This window comes from Myotis lucifugus, unplaced genomic scaffold (genome assembly GCF_000147115.1).
Source record: "Myotis lucifugus unplaced genomic scaffold, Myoluc2.0 scaffold_168, whole genome shotgun sequence".
Lineage (NCBI taxonomy): Eukaryota > Metazoa > Chordata > Mammalia > Chiroptera > Vespertilionidae > Myotis > Myotis lucifugus.
The window spans coordinates 2,170,872-2,186,768 of NW_005871216.1; the positions used below are offsets into that span (position 1 = coordinate 2,170,872).

The window sequence follows — 15,897 nt, forward strand, 5'->3', positions numbered from 1 at the left end:
ATTTATTTTTACATATTTATTGTTGAAAGTATTTACATATGTCCCCTCCCCACCCCATTGGCCCCTTCTAGCCCTCCCCAGGTCTTCACCATCCTATTGTCTGTTATGCATATATTTATACAAGTTCTTTGGTTGATCTCTTCCCTCCCACAACCCACCCAGCCCCTTCCCTCTGAGATTGGACAGTCTGTTTCATCCTTCTATGTCTCTGGATCTATTTTGTTCGACAGTTTACTTTGTTCTTTAGATTCCACATATGAGTGAGATCATGTGATATTTGTCTTTCTCTGATTGGTTTATTTCGATTAGCATAATACCCTCTAGGTCCCTCCATGCAGTCTCAAAGCCCATGGAAGTATTTTAAAAGACATTTAAGTCAAAGTGATTACAAGCTATAAAGTGATTTGCAAAACTTGGGAGGTAGTCAGAGCCAGGTTTTAATCTCATCTCCACTGCCTGCTAACCATACGACCCTGGGCAAGTCAATTTATTTTTCTGAAACTTAGTTTTCTATTTGTGTGTTTATAGCTGTCCTAGGCTCTAAAGATCCCAGGGGCCATCAAAGCAACAACATATGGTCACTTGTGTATTAGTTTTCTACAGCTGCTGTAACCAATTAACACAAACTCGGTGGCTTAAAACAACAGATATTTATTCTCTCACAGTTTTTGATGAGCAGAAGTCTGAAATCAGGATTCCAGGGGAGAACACATTCCTTTCCTTTTCCAGCCTCTGATGGCTGCCAGCATCCCTTGGCTCATGGCTGCATCACTCTGATCGCTACCTCTATGGTCACAATGCCTTCTCTTCTGTGTATAGTCGAGTCTTCTTCTTATAAGGACACTTATGATTAATTGTATGTGGGGCCCACCTAGATAATCCATGATAATCTCCTCACCTCTAGACCTTTAACTTATTCACATTCACAAAGTTATGGCATGTGATAAGCACTTGTAAAAGATGTGAATTAGCTAATATTAACTTTAAAAAGTTTTCAAGTTCAATTCTTTTAACATACCCTTTATAAATATCAAGAATTGACTAATTTGGGGGAAAGAGATGGTTAGTTTAGGGGAAAATAGGGGACTAGAAATATATCTTCAGACTTACACTAAAAAATTCTGATTATTTTCCTCTCCATCTTCAACTCAGATTTCTACAAGGAACCAGATTAAGCTTTTTCTCTAGGTTTTATTCCTTGGTTAAAACAACAATAACAGCAACAAAATTTTGATCAACTGGGGTCTTTTTTTCTTTCTTTTAGAAATTCCTTCAATAAATATTTTCTGAAAACCTATGACCTAGAATTTTCCTGAACTCCTTTCCACTGGGGATGGAGGAGTGAGGCAAATACTGACCAACCATTGAGAGTTTCGTGTGTCCAAGGCTATTGTGAAGCATGGGCTCTACGCCATAGCTGTGGCTCAAGTGATTAGATGGAATTGGGTAGAGACATGATTGGCAACTGAAAGAATAATATCTTCATCCAGGAAATCTAGATGAGACACTAACACATAGATACTGAAGTCAAAGGGATCAGAGGGCCTTGGAAATGACAATGAGTTGGGTGAGAAGAAACACCTAGAGTATATATTGTTGTGGTTACCTTTCATGTGCATGCTTTGCTTGAAAGAACAAGTTTCATTTAAAGAATGTATTTTCCAGGAGTGTATGCTCTATCAAGATAACAGATATGTACACAACAATTTTAAGATGGATTGTGGTAAATGCAGTTCCAGAAGTGTTAGATTGTTGGCAAGGAGACAAAAGGAAAAAAAATCCTGGTGAAGGACAAAGGAAAGGGAGATGAATTAAGGAAAGTGTTCCAAAGAACGTGACATGACATTTCAATGGGTCTCATGCCATTTCCTGTAACCCCCAGCCCTTTCAAAACATACTTTGAAGAATCCCACACAAGAGATTATCTGGTTGAGACCTCTGCTTTCAAGGGCCTGTTTATCCACATTTTCGATAGTTGCCAAGGCCCAGAGAAACACAGGAAATGGTGGTGGACAGAAAATGATAACTTAGATCTTTCTGCTTCCTAATACTCCCTACTTCCAGACAGGATAGATAAGGAGGAAATATAATCTTTTAAAATTGAAATTTCTAGATCCCGAGTAGCCTCTAAAAGTATGATCAGTTGAGAGAGACAAAAAAAAAAATCCAAATAACAATGGGTTAAGTAGTCAGAAATGTATTCCTGCCTTGTGTGAAAGGAATCTAAAGATACTGGTACACAAAAGTTCATAGCAGCAATATTCAAAATAGTAAAAAATGGAAATAACCCAAATGTCCATCACCAGATGAATGGCTAGACAAAATGTAGTATATACATACACCTATTATTCAGTCATGAAAAGGAACAGAGTACTGATACATGCTCTGGTGTGAGATGAATCTCAAAAACATTATGCTAAGTGAAAGGAACCAGATGCAAATGGTCATATGTAGCATGATTGTATAAAATGTCCATAATAAGCCAATACATAAACATTGAAAGCACACTAGTAGTTTCCAGGAACTGAGGGAAAGGGGGAATGAAGAGTGACTGCTTAATCATCATGGTGTTTTCTTTTGGGGTGATTAATATATCTTGGAACTAGATAGAGGTGATTGTCATCCCCCCATAGTGAATATACTAATACCTGTGATTTAGTATAAATGCACATTAAAATAGATAATGGTTCATTTTATGTTATATTAATTTTACCTCAATTTTTTAAAAAATTAAAAATCCAGAGGTGGGAACTTCAGAACTGGTAGGCAGCTTTATGAAAACTTCAGGGAACCCAGCTCCTCCGTCTTACAGTTCTTTCACCTACAGCTTTAACTTCTACCTCGTGGTCCAGAATGGCTGCTCAAACTCCAATATCACAACTACATTCCGACCATCAGGAAGGAAAAAAGAACAGAGAAGGGGAAAGAGGGAAGAGCCCTAAAGAATGACATATGAATTGGGATTTGAAGAATGATCAGGAATTAGCCAAGGGAAGAATGACAAGAAAGAACTTTCTAGAAGAGGGACTCAGAGTGTCCATCTCAGGTCTGAGAGAGTGGTAGGTGGGGAGTGTGGTGGGTGGGTAGCTGGCAGATGGGGAGTGAGGAGGACAGTACCAGAAAGGAGGGCATGAACTGGATTATCCAGCGCAACACAGGCCCTATCTGGCTCTGGAAAGCCATCCTCTTTCCTCTCACTATCCCAGTTCTTGCTCATTTTCACTGCACCATACTCCTGCGCCTTAAGGAAATGGATTCAAAAAATAACCCAGTGAGAGAATAATCTAGCATGGCCTTTGGTGCACATAAAAGCACACATTTTATCTTCCAGTCAAGGGCTTCTAAAAGTTATTTACTTCTCAAAGACAGCTGCCATGCCCCCGTGACTCCAGGGTCCTCTCTGCCTCCTGACAGCGTGTTTTACTGCTGCCCTTCCAGAGGTCCTCTCCATTGTCTCCCGCCTCCTATGACCTCATTCTCAGTGCCAGCGAGTCAAGGTAAATTGTGGAGACTTACAGCCTGAGCCAGCTGCTGAGATGTGAACTGGTTATTTGTCTCCCCTGGTCCGGAGGGAGTAGCATTTGTTAGAATGAGGAGGAAGCTGTTGCCTGGGGTCCAGCAATGCCCAGGGCTCTCTCTGTTTTGGCTTTGAAAGGAGCTGGGATTTTAGGTGCCAGGAGCACAGCTGGGGCCAGCAGGGCCTGGCTGACACTTGCAGGCCCAGAGAGAGAAAGCAGGAGCCTGCTGCCTCACCTGCAGCTCAGGACACGTTGGCTTGCCCTGAAGATGCCACGGTTTGCTGTGATCACCAAGAATGGTGGATCTGGAGGACCTGAGTCCCAGACAGGTGAGACGACCTTCCCAAGGGCAGACATTGACGTTTGAGGTAACTGGTCTGCTTCAAGGACAACCAGTCATCCCACTGAATGTCTTTGGGCATGAATCCAGGAGGTCTCTGTCCAAATTGCTGAATGTTGACCAGAACACCCAAGGACAGAAAGGAGAGAAGATGCAAAAACTAACAGAGAATGGGGACTTCAGCACTGCTGTGTATATGAGTGTTGTCTAGTGTGCTCTCATCTGGGAAGAACTGCTCTCCATTGAGTCCTATCCATACATGCCAGGTGCATTATATGTTTCACCGCATTTTGTCATCAACCCAGTGCCATACGGTCATATGCTTATCTCCATTTCACAGGTGAGAAACTGAGGCTCTAAGAGGGGACATGACTTGCCCAAGGTCATCTAGCTATTAAGAGACAGAATCAATATCAACACCCCAGTTATGTATGACCTCAATGCCCATGTTCTTGGTCAATATCTTTTATGATTCCCCTTTAAATGCTCCTAAACAGGACTTTTCTATTCAGACAGATATGGGATCATTTTTCATAGCACCAGGGAGAGATGTGAGGAAATCACCAAACCCCCGTTTGATTAAAAAGAGAAACAAGGTGGCTGAAGACGTGAGATGGACAGAGGGCAGAGGCTGGCGATGGACAGAGGGTGGAGGAGACCCAGAGCTCCCTGCCTCCTGTCACCTCTCAGTGGTCTGCAGAGTTCCTGCAACAGGCTGGGTGGCTTCCATCCACCTTCAAATCCACTTCCACCTCCGTCTCTCTGGGAACCTGTCTTCCATGGACCCCATCCACCTCTGGCTTGCAGTTGGGCTCAGGCAATAGGAGGCACCCTCAGGAGACGCCAGGACAAGAAAGAGAGGTCAGGGTATTTACTCCCTGCTCCCTTCTGTGGGGCCACAGATGGACAGTGTCTGTGTTCCTCTACCACCAGGTCGCTCTCTCTGTGCCTAAGCCACTGCTCAGCTCTAAGGGCACTGTTACCAGCCCCCTGTACTTCACCGCCTCTTGTTTGTTTCCCTTCATTCCATTCATAACTTTGTTAAAGGTCCCTCCATGAACTCTTCTCAATAACCCCATTCGAGGGAGCCACCTGTTTCCTGTTAGGACGCAGGCTAATTCAGCACCAGAACTTTAGGTCGGGAAGGCATGTCGAAAGTCTTCTATGGTTTCAATTTTTTAGTTTTACCTGCTGAGGTCAAGTAAGAAGCATGACTATAGCATCAATGCAGTTAGTTTTAGGAAGCACCCTGCCTGCTCAGCATACCCACCCCCTCCAAAAAAAAAGCACCTCTTCTCGGCCTCCTTGCAATGGCTCCTCAAAGTGCGAGCACTATAGGGAGCACACTCCGGGGCCGCTGACCTAACCCAAAGCCCTCACAGAGGGAGAGAGGCCGTTGGCACATTTTCCAAAGTGTCCTTTGTTGGCCCGAGGGGGTCTGATTTATGCCCTGAGCCTTCATCAACAGTTTGCCTCAATCTCTTCCAAAGTGTAAGGTCCCATAAATCTTCTTTGGGACGACAACTCGACCGCCAGCCCGTGTTACACAAACACGCAGAAATGTCATTAAGGCAACAAACAGCCTCCCCGGCCTCGGCAGCGGCCTTCTCCGCCAGGCTCAAGTTACTTAAAATCAATATTGAAACAAGGACAAAACCACATGTTTGCAAAACCAAATTAGAGGGGTCTAAGACCAGACCTGGCGATGCGGTTACATCACGCCAGGTCCAGCTGGTCCCCCAGGACTCTGTCACTGGGCTTGACCCGGCCGCAGGGGCTCCCACCCCTCGCAGTCCCCGGGACGCTCTTGTCCTGAGTGTCTGACCTCACCAGACAGGTGACGCAGAGGGGCAGAGGAAGCGAGAAAGGGGAGCTCTCACAGAGCCAGGGATGGGACCCACGTTTAGGAAAACGAGGTGTGTTCTTTTGTGCCTCTTCAAGCATTGACTCAGGAGCTGTACCAGGTCTACGCTGAGGTCTGGGTGTCCAGGAGCAAGGTCAATGGCGAGTCTCCACTCTCAGGGAGCTCGCCCACAGGGAGGTGGAAGAGGAGGCCACAGGGCATTTCAATACTGAAGGGCAAGTGGCCATGAGGCCGTGAAGTGCAGGACTCTTTGAGGGGCCGCAGGCACAGGTAGCTGGCGCTGCATGGGGGTCTGTTTGAGAAGGCTTCCACGGCGGACATGCTGACAGCTGCTCTGTCTAACCTCTTTCTCCGCTTCCTGTGCGCCAGGCCCATCCAGAGGGGGATGAGAGGAGAGAAGGCCCTGCCTTCTTTCAGGAGGGAACGTGTGCAGGGAACAGCTCTAGCCTTTCTCCTTTCTGCCGAGTGGGAAGCAGGCCTGGAACCCACCCAGCGTGGCTTTTCTGGACCATCTGCTTTCTTGCAAGCAGCCTGTCCACAGACACGCCTGCCCCCACCGAGTTTCTCTGCTGGGGTGTGTGATGAGGATGGGCAGGGCTTCCGGACTGGGCCAGCCCACGGACACCGGTGGCCGTGTGGGTCCGTCCTACTTGGAGGACACGGGTGGATGTGTGGGTCTGTCGTACTTGGAGGACACGGGTGGATGTGTGGGTCTGTCGTACTTGGAGGACACGGGTGGCCGTGTGGGTCTGTCCTGCTCGGAGGACACAGGTGGTCGTGTGGGTCCATCCTACTCATAGGACACGGGTGGCTGTGTTGGTCTGTGGTTCTCTGAGAGCAGCATCAGGGCCTTGGCCTGCACATCTGGAAGCGTGTTCTTTCACTGGCAGCACTTTGCTATGTATGCATCTGCCCCGTGTCCTGCGTGTCTATCGAGAGAGGCATCTTAATCATTGATCCCTTCCAAAGCAAATAACATGCGAAAAGATTCACCATTTATTAGTAGTCAGCTCTGTAGGTACTGTGCTTAGGAAAATAAATAAGATGAACTATGCCAATATGCAAAAAGGGGTGCATGTATGTGTGGTGGTGCAAGATTTTCCTTTTTTTAAGGTATTTTCCAATTTAAAAAAATGTGTATGTGTTATTTTAATCGCAGAGGGAAAAATAGGTGAGCATAATGAAATGGTCTTTCAAATTTAATAACAACATAAAAGAAAGTGGTAAATCTTGAAGAAGATGATGGATACAGCAGTTAGAAGTTGTGGTGAGAGCAGGCACAGCCCATTCTCATTTCCCTGTAACTTCTTAGGCAGCTCCTGTTCCGTGTGCCATCCTCGCCATCTCCGCCCCCCCCCACTCCCCCCGCCCCCCCCCCCCCCGCATGGTATTCCAGGCCCTTCAGGTTTTGTAGGTATCTGAGACCTGTCTGTGCTCATCGCTCGCCCAGTTCCACTGCTCCTGCCGTGGGATGCGTCTTCCCCTGGCCAGCGAGCTCTCCCAGGCCTGTGTGCACACACCTTCCCTCCCTGCCGGTGCCTTTCCCCGGACGCACGTGATGGAGGCAGGACCTTCCTCTAAGACACGACTGCAGAGTCACCTTCCCCAGGACATCTTCCCTGGTTTTCCTCCACTTCCCCTGGCAAATCAGACCTGTTCTACTTGCACTGATTTAGAAGTTAACTACGGAAGTACTTGGCACTTCCAGTGCCTCACCCAGACTTGGACTTGCAGGAAGACTTCCCAGAGGAGGTGTGATGGGTTGGAGTTATCCAGGCAAAGAAGTGACAAGTGTTCCAGGTAGGATCAGCTTGTGAAAAGAGTCAGGGGCATGAAACATTGATGGGAACGATGTTCAACTGAGTCACACCAGGCAGGGCCAATTTTCAACTTTTCATCTCATAGCACACATAAACTAGATCTGACAAAAAAATAGGTATCGTTTTGATTCATTCACATGGGACAGCTATTGTGTTGGCTGTTGTCATTTTTTATATTGGACAATTTAAGGGAAGGGAAGTCAGTGCCCCTGACTAAAATAGTTTTAAAAATTCTTGCAGCACACCAGTGTGCCTACCATGGCACACCAGTTGAAAATTGCTGGGTTAGAGCAAAGGTATGAGAGGGGAGGAGAGACAGATGCCAGGGCAAAGGACAAGCTCAGGAAGGACCTTGGATGCCAGGATAAGAGTGTAAACTTTATTCTGAATGCTATCGGGAGCCATTTGGAAGGACATTCCACGGAACTGTAATCTTAAGTCACTGAGATGGAACTACTGGAATTTCTTAGATGCCTCCAACTGCTTACCTCTAGGGTCCTGGGCTCCGAGGTTTGCCCTGAAACTCATGCAGCCTTTGGCTTCATGCTCTGCCTTGGGAGCAGGGAGTGACCCCCTGGCCCAGACAATGGGCTCATCGCCACGGTGTCGGGCCACTGGGTGGAGGCTCTCTAGGTGGTGCCTTTCAGACATGAGCTGCACACCATGATGTCAGAGGGGTGGGACCTGGGGGATGGAGTGGGGTGTAACAGCTGCTATCACGGTCCCCCTCTTCCCTCCTAAGGAATTAGAAACCACTCCCCAGGCTGCTGATCCAGGAGTCCTTGCACTTCTGGAGAAATTCATTCCTTTCATCAAACCCAAATTACCCCTGGAGACTGTAGGGTCACAACCTCAAGTTGATCTAGATTTAGATCCTGGCCCCGTTATGAGCTGTGAGACCATAAGCAAGTTAATTACTTTCTCCGAGCCTTACTTTTTCTCTATAAGATGGAGAAAATAATGTCTCCCTCACAGGGTCATTAGGAGCATCACAGAAGAAAATATTTGTAAATATTTGGCTGTGTGTATTAGTTCTGCCCCCGGCGAGTTTTCTTCTTGTGAAGTTTGACTCTCTTATTTGTCATCCAGGGCCCAGTCAGTTCAGCTTTTCTGCCCTAATAAGAGAATTGGGAAAGTATTATTTGAAAACATGAATACCATTGACCAAACTAGAAAATCTGACTTATTTAAGTTTATGTTAATAAGCCACACTCCAAGTCAGGCGCCATGAATTGATGATGGTGGAATGCAAAGAACCCAGAACTCATGGTAGCAAGACCTGAGTTGTGCCCTTGGCCAAGTCCTCCCTCTGAAAAACAAGGTCCCTTCCAGTATTTTTTTTTAAATCCTCACCTGAGGATATGTTTTAATTGATTCTGTAGAGAGAGGAAAGGAGAGAAAGAGGGAGAGAGAGAGGGACATCAATGTTAGAGAAAAACATCAGTCGGTTGCCTCCTGAACACACCCTGGCAGAAATCGAACCTGCAACCTTTTAGTGAATAGGCTGATGCTCCAACCAACTGAGCCACCCTTCCAGGGCCCTTCCAGTCTTGATGGTCTCTTGCACAAGTTAATAAACAATTAGACTCCAGTAGGTCACCCTTACAGCAGGGACAGAAGACAAAGCACCAAAGGGGGTCCCACTTTTTTGTTCACATAAGTTTTGTGAGTTTCCACACAGGCCTGCAGCAAGGGAAGGAGAAATTCTTCCATGGGAAAAGAGTTAAAAAGTCGATACTCCAAGAATGAATCATAAAATATTCCAAGAATGTCAGAGAGAAATACGACATACCCCAGGGGCCCCCCACGGGGAGTGCGAGAGGGGAGCAGCTGGCGTTGCCGCATGCTGAGCCTGATGCTGTCCTGAGTCCAGATTCCGAAGAGATTAAGATGGTGCAATGCCAAGGTGGGACTTCTCTCCCCTGCTTTCTATCTCTGTCTTCTGGACACTGAAGTCTTTTCCGGGGCAAACCCGTTGACACTGTCTCCATCTCCTGTGTAACAGATAAGAGATGTTTGATGCCACTTACTGTGTGATTTGGGGCAAGTGAATCCATCTCTGAGAGCTTCAATTCCTTCATCTGCAAAAAAGAGGTACAAATGCCCATTTCCCAAGATTGTTTAAAGGAGTCAATCTTTAAAGGAGGAAATAATGTGATAAAGCCTTTAGCCCGGCGTCTTAGGAAGGGCTCTGTCAATGGCAGCTAATGTTTTGGGAGAGGACAGCTGGGAGGAGTGGCCCAGTGCTGCGTGCCTGGCTCAGGCCCTGTCTGAATCACCCTGGGTCTCAATGGATACATACAAATTATGAGGCTAGCTTTGGTTTGTCATCATAGATCTAGAGGTCTCCACAGTGTGGGAGGAGAAGTAGAGACTTCTTCCAGCAACAGAAAGAGAAAAAAAGCTTCCAAGAGGCAAGCAGCCAGGGGTGTAGGCCTGGCTACCGAGTCTGCATGTGGACCTGCAGCTGGGCCAATACTGGGAGGGTGGGTTCTGAGGGGTGTGGTAAGCTCTGTGGGATTCATTGAGTAATTATTCAACAACTCTCCACTGGGTACCTACTACATGCCAGCCACTGGCTTTGGAAACTAAGGATACAGTAAAGAACACATTTCTGCAGGAACCATTCACAGTTACTGGGCTTGGAAAGAGAGCTTCTGAAGCCATACAGCCCAAGGAAGAAAACTCACTCCAATTATGAACTGTGGCCTTGTGCACATTACTTAACCTCTTGGAGATTTAATCTCCTGCTCTGTAAAAGGGGTTGCTATGACAGTTAAATGAGATGATAGATACAAGCTCCTGGCAAAGCCCTATGCTCAGAGTAAATGCTCAATAAAAGTTAACTATTCATGCCCTGGGCGATGTGGCTCATTGGTTAGCATGTCAGCCATGCACCAAAGGCTTTCAGGTTTGATTCTCGGTCAAGGGCATGTACCTGGATTGCAGGCAACCAATTGATATTTCTCCCTCTCTCTCTCTCTCCCTCCCTCTTCCACATTCTCTAAAAATTCAATAGAAAAAATATCCTCAGGTGAGGATTAACAACAACAAAAAGTTGACTATACATTATATTATTATTCTATTAATAAGCATGGCCAGAATGTGCAGGTTCATTTGAACTGGGGCCCCAGGAATACAGAATGTCTGCGTGCATGACAAGAATTGCATGACTAAGGCAGAAGCCCAGTCCTGGATCCAGAGGCGCATGGGGAAGGGCAGAGGGCACTTGGAGTGGGTGTGAAAAAGGAAGACAAACAGGATTCCAGTGGTCAATACCAAGGATGGAACCTGGGCACTTATGGCAACAGGGCAAACATAAAGAACTCAGACAGCCTGAGGACAAAGAGAGAGTGAAGATTCAAACCAGAGTAGCTAGTGTTCAGAACAGCCCCCACCCCCACCCCCTGCCACCCCCAAGGTGTGCCACTTTGGCTTGTGCATTATTTTAAGCTTAAAGAATTTACAGAATTTAAGTTAGCGGTCTTGCCCCATAATAAGAGTTATCACGAGAAATAACTTTTTATGACCTATGTATAGCACATGGTAAACTTTTAATTACTGAACATCTCTCCTTGTAGTCCTATGAATGACCTTTCTCCCTTCTGAAGCCTCAAGATGCTTTATCTCATCCTCAGCTCAGAATGTCATATATACTTCATTTTCCCTTTCTGTTGCTGAAATTCTCATGTATGTGGAGTCTCTGACTCTCTCATGTCTGTGGGGTTCCCACAGAGCTTCTCTGAGTTCTGTGAGCTGCTCTAGCAAATTAATCAAACCCAAGGATGGTGTCCTGGCAACCTCCAATCTATAGCAAGTAGGTCAGAAGCCTAGGCAACAATCTGGGCTTGGTACTGGTGTCTGAAGTTTGGAGGGTGGGGGCGGCCTTGGAGAACTGAACCTTTACCCTCTGGAATCTGACTCTATCTCTGGGTACACAGTGTCAGAATTGAGTTGAGTTCTCAGACATCCTGCTGGTGCCCAGGAATTCCTTATTGGTGTGGGGGGAAACCCTCCTCCACACATTGGCAATGGGTCTCAGAACCCCTTTACCTACATTCCAGTGAAGACATTTATTAAACAAACACCTATGGTGGCTGTTTGACCTGTGCTGGAGTCCTCACTCCCAATTACTAACATAGGGAGGAGTTGGCACAATGGAAAGAGCCTTGCCTCAGGAGTCAGGCAGACGTGGGTGGTGAATGAGGTGGTACTGGGTAGTTTTTTACAGCTTAATTCCTCAAGACCTACTTCAAAGGACATCCAGCTAACATGGTTTGCACGTGGAACTGCACTGAATGGGGTATCGCAGAACAAATCCGAGTCCCTGAGTCAGAAGACCTGGTTGCAGATCTCATACAAGTCATTTAGCTAGCCAGGGCCTCAGTGTCCTCCAGCATGAAACCAGAAAGTAGGCCTAGGAGCTGAAAAGACCCCTCCAGGATGACAAAATGACCTGGGGCCTTGAATTAAAATCTTGAGCTCAAATCCCACGCTTACTGCAAATCTACTCTGTGACTTGTGGTGATTCAACCTCTGACTCCCACCTCTCCCATATTCTTGGTTTCTTTGTTGAATAGAGGGAACTGATTCATCCAGCATTGAGCAAGTCTCTCAAGTGATGGCTGTTTGCTCTCCCACATCCTTGAATCACAGGGACTGGGACTAAAGACCAATTAGGTGTTCTTGCATCCAGCCCATTGCTCCTTCCCACTCCCCAAATCCCCTAGCTTGGAAACTCATTAGATACCTGAGAGCTGGGAGCCTGGGTCCTAAATGGATAACTGGGGATACAGCACTTCCATTGTACTGTCGGATCCACTTGCTTTACATAATAACTTCAACTCAACTGGGAACAACGCTCTTGGATTCTGGTTGTTTTCTTTTTCCAGGAGAACGTACAAAGGAAAAATAGTGGGATGAACTAATCCCCACCACTAGTCCATGCCACTACAGTTGCTTTTCTGGGGGCAATGGGTTTGCATCATTTCCCTCTCCTTACCTGTTTTACATTCCCCTCACCTTCTAGCACCTCTGTTGATCTGGGTCAGTGGTTGGCAAACTCATTAGTCAACAGAGCCAAATATCAACAGTACAACGATTGAAATTTCTTTCGAGAGCCAAATTTTTTAAACTTAAACTATATAGGTAGGTACATTGTTATTAACTTAATTAGGATACTCCTAAGGCTTAGGAAGAGCCACACTCAAGGGGCCAAAGAGCCGCATGTGGCTCACAAGCTGCAGTTTGCCGACCATGGATCTGGGTGGTTCATGTGGGAGAACAAGGGTCATCCAGATTCTCATTCCTGAAGAGCCTGAGCCCCTGGCTGTCATGTTTTTCTTATCCATTTACTATCAATTTTGGGCAAGTCTTAGTTGGGAGTACCAAAAGATGCCCCAGTGAATCTCTTGGGTGTCAAACCTACCCTCCTTGCCCCCACTGTATAACAGTAGCCCCACCACCTGCTGAAAATCAGAATTAATAAACCCTGACGAAGATTGTCATTCCTCTCCTTGCCTGCTGGTCTTTTGTCATAAAGAACCCAAGGTGACCAGGAAGTAGTTATAGCTTAAAATTTAATGGGATTCCTAGAATGTACCCTGGTAGAAGTTTTCTTCTTTTGGGAGCCAAGACCTCTAAATCTACAGAGTCTGGGATGGGAATAAAAAGTACAAATTCTCCAAGTTGATTATCAGAAATAATGGTAAGCAAGACACTCCTACTTCCAGTCCTTGGTTCCTTGACCCATGAATTCTACCTTTAGGGGACATAGAATCATATATTGGTAATTGATGTAACATGTTTAATGCATCCTAGAAGGTGGGCTCCTTTGCAAGGTAACTTTTCAAGTCTGGCTCTTTAAATGATTCTTCAAACAGCCATTCGATAACCTTATCAGGGTGGCACTTTCTGGGTCATACAAGATATGACAGGACCAATGGATCACATCATGTGGCAGTGTCATCCCTCCTTTGCTATAAAGTAGGTTCCTTAGTGTAATATGATATTATGCAGAACCTCTTGTTGATGGATTAAACACTCAGTAAACCTTTGGATGGTGCTTCTGCCAAAGACCTGCAAGCAGAAATGGTAGACCTGTAACTAGAATATGTGCCACCAAGTGCCCCCTATTATTTGGGAATTCTATCATTCCCATTGCTATCAGGAAGCCCGTTCTGTGATACTATCTTCTCCTACCGTTAGCTCAGATCCATGTAGGACAGGCAACTGCGCTTCTCAACAATGCTGGTTCTCCTCTGTCCAGGTGACTCCCTATTGTGTTGGTAAGTGGAGTGTCTTCCCACAAAACGTAATTGACTGGTGGGTTTTCTAGACTTACCTGCATGTTCACTCTAATATGCCCACTTTGTTTTGATCCCCCTTTCACCCTCTGTCATGGCCATTTTATCGACTATACTTGATCCAGTCAATGTTGGCTAACATATTTTGGGAAGGTTCTGTGATCCATTGTATCATCTCCTGAGGTCCTTCCCAGCATGCTAAATCCTATATGAAAGGAGAGTGTCCTCATACCGATAAGCTATCATTTTTCCTACCGCAGATCTCAGGGTTCCTTTTCTTCCCAATCAGGGTCTTGACCCTAGTTTAGCTGGCTCACCATGGTTGAGAATTCAGGCTTCTCTAGAGCCCTGGAACCTTTGTAATCAAGTTCTGGGCCTGCGCCTCAGTTTTTTCCTGCTCTCTGGCTGCAGTACACGAGAGTCTCTCTACATGCTGTCAAGTAAGACTTCTGACTTTCACATTTTGCATATAGTGGTGATTAATCAACCCAGGTTTTCATATCTTTTTCCGATGCATTAATTGTACTCAACCATCCAATTCCATTGTCCTTATAATTACTCTTTTCCTTAAACCTCTTGAATACCTGAGATGTAGCAATAGTTAGTGCATTCCTTTCCACTGGTCTTCCATTCACCACTGATTGAATCAGACTCTGCATTCTACCAGTGATAGGGTCCCCTTTGCCCACCAGGATACCCATTCACAATTATTCCCCACTGAGACAAGGGGTCTTTGTACCCATGCATCAACCAGTTATTGAGAGAGTGGGAGCAAAACATGGTCCAAGTAGCTCCTTCCATTGAGGTCAGTTCCAGGGAGGGGTGCACAGGTGAGTTGTCAGGGAATGAATACCGTAGTCCTGATACAGGGCACACAAAACAACATTGAAATTAAAGGAATACTCTTACCACCCACACTGCAAGTGTCTGCTCAAAGTCATTTTACCAAGGAGGCCTCTCCCTGGCGCTCTCTATGCCTCTTACTTGGCTTCATTTTATTGCCCAGCACTTATCTCCATCTGCAACTCTGTGATTATTCACCTCCTACCATCAGACTTGTCTACTCCAAACTCACTCGTGGTACTCCATCACCTAGAAGCGGGCCTGGCACAAGATAGGTCCCTACCAAACATAGATGAAATATCAAATATGTATATATCTACTATGTGCACCTCACTGGAATTGCTGTGAGAGCTAAAATAAATCTTTGTGAAGAAACTTAGATCACAGTAGACACAATGCAAATACATAATATAAAAATGTAAATGTAAGTAAAGAAGTGTTTGTGAATATATGTCTGCAAGTGGCAGAGGGATAAGAACAAGGACCTTTTGCCCTAGCTGGTTTGGCTCAGTGGATAGAGCATTGGCTTGCAGACTGAAGGGTCCCAGGTTCGATTCCAATCAAGGGCACATGCCGGGGTTGCAGGCTTGATCCCCAGTAGGGGGCGTGCAGGAGGCAGCCGATCAATGATTCTCATCATTGATGTTTCTATCTCTCTCTCCCTCTCCCTTCCTCTCTGAAATCAATAAAAAACATATATATCCTATATAATAAAAGCCTAATATGCTAAGTATCCGGTCCACCGGTTGGCCGTTCAACCAATAAAAGCATAATATGCTAATGATATGCTAAAGTCGCTCAACCACTTGCTATGATATGAACTGACCACCAGGGGGCAGACAGTGGACCGGTCAACTATTTGCTATGATGTGCACTGACACTAGGGGGCAGACGCTCTGACCAGTAGGTTAGCTTGCTGCTGGGTTCTGGTCGATCAGGACTGAGCAAGATGGGCCAGACATGCCCTGGAGCCCTCCTTCGGTCCCTCCCCAGCTGGCCTACCTCCCGCATCTCTCCCTGGCCCTGATCATGCACCGGTGGGGTCCCTCAGCCTGGTCTGTGCCCTCTCACAATCCAGGACCCCTTGGGGAATGTTGGAGAGCCAGTTTCGGCCCGATCCCGCAGCCCAGATCCAGGGACCCCACTGGTGCACAAATTTGTGCACCGGGCCTCTAGAGTGTGTGGTGTGTGTGTGTGTGTGTGTATA

At 46.2% G+C, this 15,897-nt stretch overlaps 1 long non-coding RNA gene across 1 annotated transcript in view; it reads right to left on the reverse strand.

Moving 5' to 3' along the window:
* Positions 1-9,462: 9,462 nt before the first annotated feature.
* Positions 9,463-15,897, reverse strand: part of LOC111827457 — a 41,935-nt gene continuing 35,500 nt past the window's right edge. Inside the window, exon 3 of the long non-coding RNA XR_002831046.1 lies at positions 9,463-9,536. This is a non-coding gene — a long non-coding RNA (uncharacterized LOC111827457). The remainder of the gene's footprint in view (positions 9,537-15,897) is intronic.